The 12018-nt window shown below is 41.3% G+C and overlaps 1 protein-coding gene across 3 annotated transcripts in view; it reads left to right on the forward strand.

The window, feature by feature from the left end:
• Positions 1 to 932: 932 nt before the first annotated feature.
• Positions 933 to 12018, forward strand: part of fam20b (FAM20B glycosaminoglycan xylosylkinase) — a 136746-nt gene continuing 125660 nt past the window's right edge. For 2 of the 3 annotated variants that reach the window (XR_013887880.1, XM_080195970.1), the window contains exon 1: positions 933 to 951. The gene's annotated coding sequence lies outside the window, so the exon portion shown is untranslated. The remainder of the gene's footprint in view (positions 952 to 12018) is intronic. The other variant, XM_080195969.1, reaches the window with a different exon arrangement.

Below are 12018 nucleotides of genomic sequence, written 5' to 3' on the forward strand. Positions count from 1 at the left end.
AAGGGGGGGCAGTTTAGAACGGAGTTGAAGAGGAACTTCTTCACTCAAAGGGTGGTGAATCTCTGGAATTCTCTGCCCGTTGAGGTGGTGGAGGCTGCCTCGCTAAATATTTTTAAGACGTGGGTTGATGGGTTTTTGATAAGTGAGGGGATTAAGGGTTTTGGGGAGAGGGCGGGAATGTGGAACTGAGCCACGACAGATCAGCCATGATCTCATTGAATGGTGGGGCAGGCTCGAGGGGCTAGATGGCCTACTCCTGCTCCTATTTCTTATGTTCTTAAAAAGATTGATGGGCTCGAGCTTGGACTGACAGGCAAAATGCACATGTGTATGGACTTGGATGAGGGTGGAGAAACTCAAATTACAGAGGCCTAATTACATAAAGATTTTGATACGTAAAAATGTGATAGTGGGAAGAAAAATAAATAGATTGGAGATAATTTTAGTCTAAGTTTTTCTACTAATATCTTTATGATCTTGGAGTTTTTGGAAAAAAGTAAGACGCAACATCCCAAGCTCTGGAAATTTGAACTGGAACAAGAATACTGAAATATGTAGTTCCATCTCAACTTGGACATGACCAGTTAACTTTTCATTGTATTTTCACCTGAAACTCTTAAAGCTTTTTTCTTGCGGCACAGAAGCCTGCCATTCAGGCCACACTGCCTGCACTTGATTTTTAAAAGAGCTTTCCACCTCATACCCATCCACCACCCTTTCTCATCATGCTAATTTATAATTTTTGATTAATTATTCCATTCCTATTTTAAGTTCTAGTTGCCTCCCAGCCTCGCTCATCCCTCTTTTGTTGATGAATTTTTAATTTATGCATCTGGTCATCAATCTGCTGAGTATCTCTCTGTCATCTTTTCTCTGAGCTGCGTTTGGATCTGCAGCATCTCCTTTGGAGAGATTTCATTTAATGCACTGGATGGAACATTGCTATTTAAGGTTTGTATTGCCTCATTATTAAAATCCGAAATAGAAGTTCATCAGGTCTAATCCCAAAAGAAGTAAGACTAATTTTGTGTTGGATAAATTATATGAAAGGTAATGGAAATTAGCCAGATGTCCATGAAGAACTGTGGTATTTGGATGCAAATATTGTATTCCAAGTTGTTTTTATATTAAATTTACACTTGCCCCCAAGAAATTTAGTTAACGTCCATCAGGTCGAGAATAGGTTGAATTCCAGTTTGCCATTTTGAGAAAATGACTGGATTCAGAATCTCTTTAACTTGGACCTCAGTTGTGCTATTTAGATGTTTGAAGGCTAGTCACTTCACTGCATGGATGGCAGTTCAAAAGGTGAGTCACCTTGACAACTCAGGAATGCGAGTGCTGTTAACCAACTAATACCTGCTCTGCCTCCTACCTTTGGATGTTCAAGATTCTGCAACACATTGAAGTCAATAGATTTACATGTCAGCCAAAAATAATTTGGTGCTGACTTTGGCTAGTTGCCCTTCTATGTGCTTTGTGATTCTATGATTCAATCTCCAACCTAATGCAGATTTAGCTCTTCACTGCTGTACTATTGTTCTCTTTGCAAAGTGATTTTCTTACTCACCTGCACGTCAGTGCATTTCAGATAATTCATTATATATGAAGCACCTTGAGGTATTTCTGAGTGATGCGCTAATTGAAGTAATTTTTTAACTTCAAGCAAAAATTGCCGATTGTTCGTTTTGCTGAAATTGTACTTGTTGACAATAGGACATACTGCTAACTTTAATAAACCTTTTAACCTGGTTGGATATGAACTGAACCTACTGGAACTGCCCAAGTCCTCAAGTCTCATCTTCCCATCTGAAGATATGGGACAGCACAAAATTGTGATGTGATCTGAAGGAGAAAATCTCTCTAAAGTATAACAGATACTGTTAAAATGATTGAAATACGTTGAGGGTGACTGCAGATTCCTGAGATTAAATGTGTAATTTTCTCAACCTTCATCTTACAGTTTGTAATGTTAATCAAACTTATCAAGTCAGTTTTAATTCCAGACTTGGTTTTGGCTGCACAGTGCTAAGGAGGATGATTTTTATGTTTTCTAATTCCTTAGCATTGTCATAGAGATTTACAGCATGGAAACAGACCCCTTGGCCCAATTTGTCCATGCCGCCTTTTTTTTTGAAACCTCTAAACTAATCCCAATTGCTCGCATTTGGCCCATATCCCTGTATATCCATATAACTATCTAAATGCTTTTTAAAAGATACAGTTGTACCTGCTTCTACTGCTATGTCTGGCAACTTGTTCCAGACACTCACCGCCCTCTATGTGAAAAAATTGCCATACTGGACACTTTTGTATCTCTTGCAGTTGTAAATGCGCCTAGTTTGGGGGGGTTTGAGATCCTTGGATAGGTTTATGGATGGAAAGGGATTGGTTTAGGTTAGAGGGTCATTGTTTTTTAACTGGTCGGCGCAACATCGTGGGCTGAAGGGCCTGTTCTGCGCTGTAATGTTCTATGTTCCCTCTCAGCTTAAATCTATGCCCTCTAGTTTTAGACTCTATCTTTGGGAAAAGATATTGATTAACTATATTGTCTATGCCCCTCATTATTTTATAGAACTCTATAAGGTCATCCCTCAGCCTCCAATGCTCCAGAGAAGAAAGTCCAGTCTATTCAGCCTCTCCTTATAGCTCAATCCATCAAGTCCTGGTAGCATCCTAGTAAATCTTTTCTGTATTCTTTATAGATTAATAATATCCTTTCTATAATAAGGACGTGGAGGCTTTGGAGAGAGTACAGAAAAGGTTTACCAGGATGTTGCCTGGCATGGAGGGTCTTAGCTGTGAGGAGAGATTGGGTAAACTGGGGTTGTTCTCCCTGGAAAGACGGAGGATGAGGGGCTACCTAATAGAGGTGTATAACACAAAGATGAGTGGAAAAGCAAATTGTGTGGAAGGTGTGGAAAGTCTGCAGAGAGATCTGGATAGGCTGAGTGAGTGGGCGAGGACCTGGCAGATGGAGTATAACGTTACCAAATGTGAGGTTATCCACTTTGGTAGAAATAATAGTAGAAGGGATTATTATTTAAAGGGTGAAAAGCTGCAGCATGTTACAGTGCAGAGGGACCTGGGGGTCCTTGTGCACAAATTGCAAAAACCCCAGTCTGCAGGTGCAGCAGGTAATCAAGAAAGCAAATGGAATGTTGGCCTTTATAGCGAGGGGGATAGAATATAAAAGCAGGGAGGTCTTGCTGCAACTGTACAGGGCACTGGTGAGGCTGCAACTGGAGTACTGTGTGTAGTTTTGGTCACCGCATTTGAGAAAGTATATGTTGGTTTTGGAGGGAGTACAGAGAAGGTTCACCAGGCTGATACCAGAGATGAGGGGGTTAGCCTATGAAGAGAGATTGAATAGACTGGGTCTGTACTCGTTAGAGTTTAGAAGGCTGAGGGGGGATAATGAAGGGGCTAGATAGGGTAGAGATAGAGAGATTCTTCCTGCTTAGAAAGGATAGCAGAACTAGAGGGCACAGCCTCAAAATAAGGGGGGGGAGGGCAGTTTAGATCAGAGTTGAGGAGGAACTTTTTCACTCAAAGGGTGGTGAGTCCCTGGAATTCTCTGCCCATTGAAGTGGTGGAGGCTACCTCGCTGAATATATTTAAGTCATGGGTAGATAGGTTTCTGAGAGACAAGGGAATTAAGGGTGATGGGGAGAAAGTGGGAAAGTGTAACTGATCCACTTCAGATCAGCCATGATCTTATTGAATGGCGGGGCAGGCTCGAAGGGCTAGATGGCCTACTCCTGCTCCTATTTCTTATGTTCTTATAAAATTATGAAAGGCATAGCTAAGATGAATAGTGGGAAACTTTTTCCCAGGTTGGAGGTGACAAACACAAGGGGTCACAGGTTGAAGGTGAGGGGGGGCAAGGTTTAACACAGATGTTAGAGGGACGTATTTTACACAGAGGGTGGTGGGGGCCTGGAATGCACTGCCAAGCAAGGTGGTAGAGGCGGACACGCTGGGATTGTTTAAGACTTATCTGGATAGCCACATGAGCAGACTGGCAATGGAGGGATACAAAAGAATATAAGCTGGAAGCGTGAGCGGCGCAGGCTTGGAGGGCCGAAGTGCCTGTTTCCTGTGCCGTGTTGTTCTTTGTAATAGGGTGACCAGAATTGCACCCAGTATTCCAAGTGTGGCCTTACCAATGTCTTGTACAACTTCAACAAAACGTCTCAACTCCTGTATTCGATGTTCTGACTGATGAAACCAAGCATGCTGAATGCCTTCTTCACCACTCTGTCCACCTGTGACTCCACTTTCAAGGAGCTATGAACATGTTCCCCTAGATCTCTTTGTTCTGTAACTCTCTCCAATACACCATTAACCGAGTAAGTCCTGCCTGGATGTACCAAAATGTATCAGCTCGCATTTGTCTGAATTAAACTCCATCTGCCATTCGGCAGCCCACTGGCCCAATTGATCAAGATCCCGTTGCAATTGGAGATAACTTTCTTCACCGTCTACTATGCCACCACTCTTGGTGTCATCTGCAAGCTTACTAACCATGCCCCCTATATTCTCATCCAAATCATCAATATAAATGATATAAATGACAAATAACAGTGGGCCCAGCACTGATCCCTGAGGCACACTGCTGGTCACAGGCCTCCAGTTTGAAAAACAGCTCTCTACAACCACCTGACAGAGGCCAACTTTGTATCCATTTAGATACCTCATCTTGGATCCCGTGAGATTTAACTTTATGCAACAACCTACCATGCAGTACCTTGTCAAAGGCCTTGCAAAAGTCCATGTAGGCAACATCAACTGCACTGCCCTCATCAACTTCTTGGTTACCCCTTCAGAAAATTCAATCAAATTTGTGAGACATGATTTTCCACTCTCAAAGCCATGCTGACTGTCCCTAATCAGTCCTTGCATCTCTAAATGCCTGTAGATCCTGCCTTCAAAATACCTTCCAACAATTTACCCATCACAAATGGGAGGCTCACTGGTCGGTAGTTCCCAGGCTTTTCCCTGCAGCCCTTTTTACGCAAAGGCACAACATTTGTCACTCTCCAATCTTAGGCACCTCATCTGTGACTATCGATGATTCAAATATCTTGGCTTAGGGACCTGCAATTTCCTCCCTAGCCTCCCAAAACATCTTGGGATATACTTCATCAGGTCCCAGGGATTTATTTACCTTGATGCGCTTTAAGACTTCCAGCACCACCTTCTCTGTAATATGTACACTCCTTAAGACGTCGCTATTTATTTCCCCAAGTTCTCTAACATCCACACTTTTCTCAACAGTAAATATTGATGAGAAATATTCATTTAGGATCTCACCCATCTCTTGTGGATCCACACATAGATGTCTTTGTTGATCCTTAAGAAGCCCTACTGTCTCCCTTGTTACTCTTTTGCCCTTTATGTATTTGGAGAAGCTCTTGGGATTCTCCTTTGCCTTCTCTGCCAAAACAATTTCATGTCCCCTTATTGCCTTCCTGCTTTCTCTCTTAACTCTACTCCTACACCCCCTATATTCTTCAAGAGATTCACTTGATCCCAGCTGCCTATGCATGTCATGTGCCTCTTTCTTCTTCTTGACCAGGGCCTCAATATCCTGAGTCATCTAGGGTTCCTGACTTCTGCCAGCCTTGGCCTTCACTCTAAGAGGAATGTGTTTACGCTGAACCCTGGTTAACACACTTTTGAAAGCATGCCACTTACCAGACATCCTTTTGCCTTCCCACAGACTCTTCCAATTAACTTTTGAAAGTTCCGCCTGATAGCATCAAAATTGGCCTTGCCCCAATTTAGACCTTTAACTTTTGGGACAGACCTATCATTCTCCATAGCTATCTTAAAACTAATATAATTATGGTTACTGGTCCCAAAGTGATCCCTCACTAACACTTCTGTCACCTGCCCTTCCCTATTTCCCAACAGGAGGTCAAGTTTTACCCCTTCTCTAGTTGGGGATCCATATACTGAATGAGAAATTCCTACTAAATACACTCAACAAATTTCTCTCCATCCAACCCCCTAATACTATGGCTGTCCCAGTCAATGTTGGGAAAATTAAAATCTCTGACTATTACCACCATATTTTTCTTGGAGCTTTCTGCAATCTCCTTACATATTTGCCCTCAATTTCCTGCTGACTATTTGGGGGCCTATAGTACAACCCTATCAAAGTGATTTCCTGCTTCTTATTTCTTTATGAAAATCCATATGTGGTCGGGAATATTGACATTTTAGTTTCGATCTCGGTTCAAGTCCATAGATTACTTGAGTTGGATGATGTATGATAACTTATAAAATTTAACTCATTGGTCATTCTGAACCAATAATGTTTCTCCGTATCCCATAGAATTCCAGCAGTGCAGAAAGAGGCCATTTGGCCCATCGAGTCTGCACCATCTCTCCGAAAGAGCATCTTAACCAGGCCCACCCTCCTGTCCCATCCTTGCAACCTTGTGCATCCACCATGGCCAATCCACCTAACTACACATCTTTGGGCACAAACGGGTAATTTAGCGTGGTCAATCCACATAACCTGCACATCTTTAGACTATGGGAGGAAATCCATGCAGACAAGGGGAGAACGTGCAAGCTCCACCCAGACAATACCCCAAGGCTGAAATTGAACACTGGTTCCTGGTACTGAGAGGCAGTAATGCTAACCAGTGTGCCAGTTGCTGCCCGTATAAATGAAACCCATCTGTATAATAGTTTTTCTGTAAGGTGACATGCTTTAGTATTTGCACTTCAAAAAAAAACTTGAGAAATGGCTTTGATGCATAAATACCTCAGAGCTTGTTACATTTTAAATTCTAATGGCGCATTTCTTGTGGTTAAACGAGCTATTTGACCAAGCTTGCAGATGATGAAAGTCAAGGATTTGTTCTTTGTGTTTATGAGTAAACATAATAAATCTTGCAGTATGAGTAAGGACAGCTCCACAGCTGACTTCAGGTTTTGCTCCAGGTTCAGGCTCATAGCACTGTAGCTGTCGCAGGGGATTTCAGAGTAATTTAAAGCTTATAGTTTGCATTTCTGAGCCAAAATAAAATTGTTTCTATGAAATAAGCAATCTATCCATGTTGCTGATTTGCATAAGTAGAAATATCTGTAATTTATATTATCAGATGCACGTCTTTAAAAACTGGAATTAGCTGTTGCAATGTGAATTTAGTTGGAATCCTGAAATAGGGCATTCAAAGCAGCATTTGGTTTTCTAATTATGGCTTTGTTTAAATTTATCATTACTTGTTTAATCTTGTCCTCTGTACCGTTATTGTTAAAATCTGAAATGCTATTGGCGTTTTTTAACGAATTATCTGCCCTTGTACCTTTTTGGATTTAAATATTTGAATGCTCAGGGTGTCTGTTCATTCCCTCCCTTCATTGCCTTCACATTAAATTTACACTGCTGCTCCTTGGTTTTTTTTCTTTCAAGAATGTATTACATCCACCTTAACTTGAAACACACAAGATCCAAAGGCAGCTCAGCAGGGTAGATGCTGAGAGCATGTTGCCTTTAGTGGGGAAATCGAGACCATGGGGCATAGTTGAAAAATATGGGGTAAGACTGAGATGAGGAGGAAATTCTTCCCCAAGGATTCTTAATCCTTGGAATTGTCTGCCCCATAGGACAGTAGCAGCTAGGTCATTAAATATCTTCAAGGCTGAATTAGACAATCTTTGGATTTACATTTTTGAATCTAGGATTATAGGAGGAAGACTAGAAAATGGAGTTTAGACACAGTATGATCAGCTGTGATACTGAACGATGGAGCAGGCTGAATGGCTTACTCTTGTTTCTATTTTTTATGGTCCTATGAATTTGTATTGCCTTGTTCCACTAACCTGTCTTCCTGAAGTATTTTAAAATTCTGGTATAAGGTGTTTAGGAGAGACAGGAAAGGAAGGGAAAGGGTGGCAAAAGGATAGGCAGTATTGATTAAAGATGGTATTACATACTGGAGAGAGAGGATGTCCCAGATGGGTCAAGGACAGAACCTCTTTGGCTAGAGGTGAGGAATGAAAAAGATACAATAACATTGACTGGTGGCGTATAAAGACCACCAACTACTGGAAGGGAATAAGAGAAACAAATTTGCAAAGAAATTACGAAGAGGTGCAAGAATTATGGAGTAGTTATAATGAGGGACTTCCAGTATCCAAATATAGACTGGGATAGGAATAGTACGAAGGGACAGAAGGGGTGTGAGTTCCTGGAATGTGTTTAAGATTATTTTCTGCAGCAGTGTATTTACAATGCAGCAAGAGGACAGACACTGTTGGACCTGGTTCTGGGAATGCGTTGGCCCAAGTGGATTGGGTAACAATGGGAGACCATTTAGGGGAGACAGTGACCATTGTGTCGTAAGGTTTAAATTGGCTGGGATAAGGACAAGTAACAATCCAGAGCAGAGATACTTAACAACAGGAAAGCCATTCAATGGGGCTAAAGGGATCAATGTGGAGGGAAGGAGGGAATCTGGATATTGAATTCAGTGATCAGCTATGATCAAATGAATGGTGGAGCAGACTTGAAAGGCCAAATGACCTACTCATGCTCCTAGTTTCTGTGGTTGAGAATGCATTTGAGTCGAATGAGTTGAAATTAAAGGTTGGCAGAAAAAAAGTGTCTGAACAATAGGTCATTTTCAAAGAAGATGTACTGCAGGCAATGTCAAATTATTTTTCCTTGAAGGAGAAAGGTCAGACAAATAAATCTGGTTGATGACAGAGATGAAGATGAAAGGGGAGAAGTGCACATACAACAGATGTCAGGTAGAAAGTACAAGGGAAATCAGACTGAATATAAAAAGGACCAGACAGGAAGTTAAAGATCTGATAAAAGCAAGGAAGGAGCATGAAAAGAGACTGGCAGCAAACAAAAAAGGGAATCCATGTCTTCTATAAATATGTAAATAATAAAAGGTGGTAAAAGAAAGAGTAGAGCCAATTAGGGATAAGATGGGGACTTGCATGTGGAGGAAGGAGAAATAGTGGATGGACTAAGTGAGTACTTTGCGTTGCCTTTACAAAGATCATGTCCAAGGTGAGAGACGTGATAATAAGTCCGCTGGAAGAATTTATAATTGAGAATGAGGAAGAGTTGGGCTTTCTTAAAATATCTAAGATACCTGGACCAGATGAGATGCATCCAAGGGTACTGAGGGAAGTGAGAGTGGGAATTGCAGATGTACTAATAATCTCCCAAGTAGGCTTACATTAACACTGCAATGAAGTTACTGTGAAATTTCCCTAGTTGTCACACTCCGGCGCCTGTTCGGGTACATTGAGGGACAATGTAGCATAGCTAATGCTCCTAACTAGCATGTCTTTTGGACTATGGGAGGAAACTGGAGCACTCGGAGGAAACCTACGCGGACCCAGGGAGAAAGTGTAGACTCCAGGCACATACAGTGCTAACCACTGTGCCACATGCTGCCTAATAAATAAATAAAAATCAGAACAAAAGTGAAAGGACGCACTTGAGTAAGAAATTAGCTGAGTGACAGGAAGCGGAGAGTAATGGTAAATGTTTGCTTTTCAGATTAGAGGTAGATTTGTAATGGAGTTTCTCCAGGTGTCAGTTTTGAGATTTTTACTTTTCCTGACGTATATTCATGACCTAGAGTCTGGTTCAGGGCATGATTTCGAAATTCATGAATGATATGAAGATTGGAAATATTGTCAACTGTAATGAGCTCAGAGTTGAACTTCAAAAGGACATAGGCCTGTTGGTGGATTGGGCAGATCAGTAGTAGATAATGTTCAATGCAGAGAATTGTGAGGTGATTCATTTTTATTAATCAGCGTAAAGGAGTTTCACAAGAATGATTCCGGAGATAAAGAACTTTACCTATGACGATAGATTGTAGAGGTTGGGCCTGTTTTCCTTGGAGAAAAGACTGTGAGGAGATTTGATAGTGTTCAAGATCCTGAGGGGTATGAATGGGTTAAAAAGTGAGAAGCTAGTCTCAATCAAGATAACATCAAGAACTACTGGGCACAGATTCAAAATAATTGGCAAATGGAGTAAAAGTGATGTGAGGAATTTTTTTTAACCAAAGGATGTTTGGTGCCTGGAACACATTCCCCAAGGGGAAGGGGAGGCAATGGCTAGTGGTATTATCGCCACACTGTTAATCCAGAAACTCAGCTAATTTTCTGGGACCCGGGCTCGAATCCTGCCATGGCAGATGGTGGAATTTGAATTCAATTTAAAAAATAATCTGGAATTAAGAATCTACTGATGAGCATGAAACCATTGTCAATTGTTGGAAGAATCCATCTGGTTTGCTTTGCCCTTTGGGGAAGGAAATTTGCCGACCTTACTCAGTCTGGCCCAATTGTGACTCCAGAGCCACAACAATTATGGTTACTCTCAACTGCCTTGGGCAATTAGGGATGGGCAATAAATGCTGGTCAGCCAGTGACATCCATGTCCCACAAATGAATAAAAAAAATCAGATGGACAACAAATGCCTCGCCAGTGATGCCCACATCCTATGAAGGAATAAAAAAAGGGGGTGGTGGAGGCAGGTTGGATTGAGGTATTCAAAAGGGAATTGGATTGCTAGCTGAAAAGAAAGAATGTACAAGGTGACAAGAAAAGGGCAGGCAAGTGGAGCTAGGTAGAATGCCCTTCCAGAGAGCCCGTGCCAATTTGATGTACCAAATGGCCTTCTTGCCCTCAAACGTGGGTCGACTGACACTCAAAACTCTTGAATTATTGTACAACAAACATTCTTTATTGTACTGTACCAGATCAAGTCACCACAAAATTACCTCAGGCATCAAACTTTGTTATCCACAAAGTATTTAACGTCTGTCTTTACTTTGCTACATACAAAGTAACTAACCTCTGACCTCATTACGTAAAAAGTAACTAACCTGTTAGTTACTCCATTATACACACAAGTACTCAAAAGATATCAAGAATTCACAAATATCTAATTTTGGACTTGGAGATAACACCCGTGGCAAGGTGGATCGATCAGATGATCTCCTGATGGGTTTTGTGCCAATGTTTCCGAGTCCCAGTCTCTGCTTGTATAGTGGTTGATCCTGGGTTACTGGTGCCAATGTTTTTTTGTCTCTTAAAGAGATCTTGTTGGCACTGATCATGCTTCCAATCATATACTCAAGATAGGCACTATTAATCACTGTTTTGGTCATGAATGTTGAGTCATGCCTCCGTCAGGGGATCGTAATTTTCTCAGGAACATGACACACAGGAATCTGTGTTCAATTACTGTCTGTTCAAGGCATAGCAATAGCCATTGTCCAATCAATTCCTGCTCCATAGCTGCATGCCCTGTTCTTTGCTGCTCCCACACTTCTTAGCCTGTTAATCCTTTTAACCATCATAGAATCATAGAATGTTTGCTAGTAACTATGAATGCTCATCAGACTGTAGCCTCCTTCTGCACTGTAAAGATTCTGTGACTTGGTTAATGAATAATTCACATCCAATTAATTTAAATAATCCTCAATTCTTAATCTGAGTGATAACATTGTGTTAAAGATTAAGTTTAATAATTGCCTGTTGATTAATCTGTCGCTCTGCTGACTTATTTAATTCTGGCAAATATCAGTGATCACAGCACTCTTGTCATTTTGTGAACTGATTGGATGATATAATTTACACTTAGGTTAATATAGAACACACCAAAAGCAAACTAACTTGGGTGTTGATATGAATAGTATCTACCGTACACAGACATGAATGGTAGGTCCTGATCCCACCATCAGTGTCTGTGTGTAAGGAGCATTGGCGGGGAAATTGGACCGATATTTTGTGAGTAAATGTATGTTATGTATTATAAAGTCTCTTAGATATGTACAGTATTTAGCAATGAAGTTACTGTGAAATTCCCCTAGTTGTCATGCTCTCGTGCCTGTTCGGGTACGTTGAGGTACAATTTAGCATAGCTAATGCACCTAACTAGCGCGTTTTTTGGACTATGGGAGGAAACTGGAGCACTCGGAGGAAACCTACACGGACACGGGGAGAGTGTGTAGACT

This window comes from Carcharhinus amblyrhynchos, chromosome 9 (assembly GCF_965287045.1).
Source record: "Carcharhinus amblyrhynchos chromosome 9, sCarAmb.v2.hapA, whole genome shotgun sequence".
In the NCBI taxonomy this organism is placed as follows: domain Eukaryota; kingdom Metazoa; phylum Chordata; class Chondrichthyes; order Carcharhiniformes; family Carcharhinidae; genus Carcharhinus; species Carcharhinus amblyrhynchos.